This window comes from Heptranchias perlo, chromosome 29 (genome assembly GCF_035084215.1).
Source record: "Heptranchias perlo isolate sHepPer1 chromosome 29, sHepPer1.hap1, whole genome shotgun sequence".
NCBI classification, from domain to species: Eukaryota; Metazoa; Chordata; class Chondrichthyes; order Hexanchiformes; family Hexanchidae; genus Heptranchias; species Heptranchias perlo.
In genome coordinates this window covers 32923179-32926673 of record NC_090353.1, presented here as the reverse complement: position 1 = coordinate 32926673, position 3495 = coordinate 32923179, and positions in this window count along the sequence as shown.

Here is a 3495-nt window from a genome sequence, read left to right as displayed (position 1 = left end):
CACCCGAGGCTCTGAATCATTTTGTTTATGAAGTTTGAGTGCTTTTTTTTAAAAGAGAGAGGAGTATTCAAATTCCTTTAGGAAATAGGTCACAGCTGCAATAATGACATGTGAAGGCACAGGCTCAATCTTTTCTGTTGCAGTAAGAAACCCCACTTGCCTTTACCGACAATGACAGACAGCAAAAGACCCTCTGATCCATTCAGCCTGTCCCACAATATTGTATCACAATATATACACCCCCTACCCCACCCGAAACCTGGAAGGGGCAAGAAAACCAGATTAAAAACCCATGTCAATTTTGGGGGGGGGGAGGGCAGGAAATCTGGGCAATTCCTCTCTGACCCCTTAGGCAATCGAAAACTAGTCCAGGAGTTCACTCTGGCCCTGATAATTCTATGCATTATCTATCTTTTGTAAGAGGCATTCTCCACCCCAGCGAGAAACAGGTCCAGCTCTCGCTTGAAGGAATTCAGTGAATTGGCATCCCGCGCATGAGTCGGGAACAGCCTGTTCCAAAGGTCCACTATTTGTCCCTTTCCATCTAACAGAATTTACCCCCTCCTTTTATTCTGCACCCACCCCACCCCTCACTGGGGTACGGTTCCACAGGTGTTTCTAGCCCACCAGTAACTTTCCCAAGTGGCATGAGTGAGCTGTCAGCCGACTAGTGGGGAGAGCAGCGAACCAGAGCTGCGCCCTGTCCTCTCACAACATCCATATACAGGCACCCCCACCCCCACCCACAGCCGAGGCACACAGAGGTCACTTTCACCAGACAGGAGCAAGAAATCCCGGGAATTATAAAAGTGTCTCAAAATAAGTATTGGAAAGGATGAGGACACGAGGAGGATAGTAGATAGCAGAAAAAGGGGTTCAGATTGTTTTTAAACTGGGAAAAAAAAAGTGATAAAAGATCAGGAGAGAGCCTGTCCACACGACTCAGCTGGTAAGTTCACTGTCCAGAGTGGAACAGAAGCATACAGACTAGGTGTGATCCTTGACCTGTGCTCAGTTGACTGATCTTACTCCAGGGATGCAACACCCATGTTTCAGGGTAAAAAAATCAGCCATGATTCCCGCACTTGATTGCTATCCAGTAACCCCCCCCCCGCGCTTTCCCCCTATTGGAAAATATGTATGATTGGATGTTGAACTTGGAGTACTGGGAACAGTTCTGGTCTCCATAGAATCATAGAAAGGTTACAGCACGGATGGAGGCCATTCGGCCCATGGAGTCCGCGCTGGCTCTCTGCAACAGCAATCCAGCTAGTCCCATTCCCCCGCCCTATCCCTGTAGCTCTGCAAATTTTTTCCTTTCAAGTACTTATCCAGTTCCCTTTTGAAGGCCATGATTGAATCTGCCTCCACCAATCTGCCTCGGGCAGTGCATTCCAGATCCTAACCACTCGCAGTGTAAAAAAGTTTTCCCTCATGACACCTTTGGTTCTTTTGCCAATCACCTTAAATCTATGCCCTCTGGCTCTTGACCCTTCGCCAATGGGAACAGTTTCTTTCTATCTACTCTGTATAGACCCTTCATGATTTTGAACACCTCTATCAAATCTTCTCGCAACCGTCTCTGTTCCAAGGAGAACAACCCCAGTTTCTCCAGTCTATCCATGCAACTAAAGACCCTCATCCCTGCAATCATTCTAGTAAATCTCTTCTACACCCCCTCTAAGGCCTTCACATCTTTCCTAAAGTGCGGTGCCCAGAACTGAACACAATACTCTTGTTGTGGCCGAACCAGTGTTTTATAAAGTTTCATCATGACTTCCTTATTTTTGTACTGTATGCCTCTATTTATAAAGCCCAGGATCCTGTATGCTTTTTTAACTGCTTTCTCAACCTGCCCTGCCACCTTCAATGATTTGTCTACATATATCCCTAGATCTCTCTGTTCCTTTACCCCATTTAGAGTTGTGTCCTCTAGTTTATATTGCCTTTTCCTACCGAAATGCATCACCTCATTTTTCTGCGTTAAATTTCATCTGCCACGTGTCTGCCCATGCCACCAGCCTGTCTATATCCTCTTGAAGTCTATCACTATCCTCCTCACTGTTTACTACCCTTCCAAGTTTTGTGTCATCTGCAAATTTTGAAATTGTGCCCTGTACTCCCAAGTCCAAGTCATTAATATATATCAAAAAAAGCAATGGTCCCAGCACCGCACATATTATAAAAAGGATATAGAGGAACTGGAGAAGGTGCAAAAAAGATTTACTAGGATGATACCAGAACTGAGAGGTTCTACCTATCAGGAAAGATTGACCAGACTGCGGCTCTTTTCTCTAGAAAAGAGAAGACTGAGGGGTGACCTGATGGAGGTCTTTAGGATTATGAAAGGGTTTGATAGGGTAGACAAGTTTCCACTTGCGGGGGAGACCAGAACTAAGGGCCATAAATATAAGATAGTCACTAACAAATCCAATAGGGAATTCAGGAGAAACATCTTTATCCAGAAAGCAATTAGAATGTGGAACTCACTATCACATGGAGTAGTTGAGGCAAATAGCTAAATTGCATTTAAGGAGAAGCTAGATAAACACATGAGGGAGAAAGGAATAGATGGATATGCTAATAGGGTTAGATAAAGTAGAGAGGAGGCACTTGTGGAGCATGAACACCTGCATGGATCCATTGGGCCGAATGTACATTCTATGTAATTATATGAATGAGAAAAGCACCAGGGTCTCGGCTGTGATGCCCACCCCCACGGTCAAAATTCCCACCAACACCCACTGTCTAAGCTCGTTCGTGTGGTCAGATGGGCGAGGTACCACAGAGTAGCTGACACCCGTGGAACTGTACATCAACACGAGGTCAGCACTTTCAGGAGAGCCGGGAGAACATTGGAAGAGGCAAAACAGACCCAAGGAGAACTTTATCTTGTTTGGAAGTTTTTCCTGTGGTCACTCAGCTCCCTCAGAAGACTAGAACGTGTTCCTGACGGACATGGTCCATTGGAAGGAGTTAGCTTGATGGAAGCATAGGCTTTTCTCATTCAATATTCTTACAGGAGTCAAAGAATCTGCATTTAACTTTATAGATGAGTAAATACAAGTGGTATCTTACTAGAGCATCAATGTACCTCAGTTGCTAACACTCTTGACACTGGGTCGGAAGCTGTAGATTCAAGCACCACACCAGTACTGGAGTGTATGACCTACATTGATACTTATGGATGAAAGAGTAGATAGAAATGTTCTGGTTTGGATGAGATGTTAAACCAAGGCCTCACCTTTTTCCTCAGGAGGGTTAAATTGGTGAGGTGGGGGGTCCATGTTAGAGCAGACTGTCAACGATGTGTGAGGGCAGCAGACTTGCTGGGCTGAATGGCTTTCATTATTCCATATTTTGTAATCTCCTTCCTCACAAAACCACCCCAATCAGATACGTTTTTTTTGGATAAATAACTTACCTTTGCTCTTACTCCCAGATCAAAAAAAAAACACCAACTGCATAGATTCATCATCTCATAGCACCGGGCAA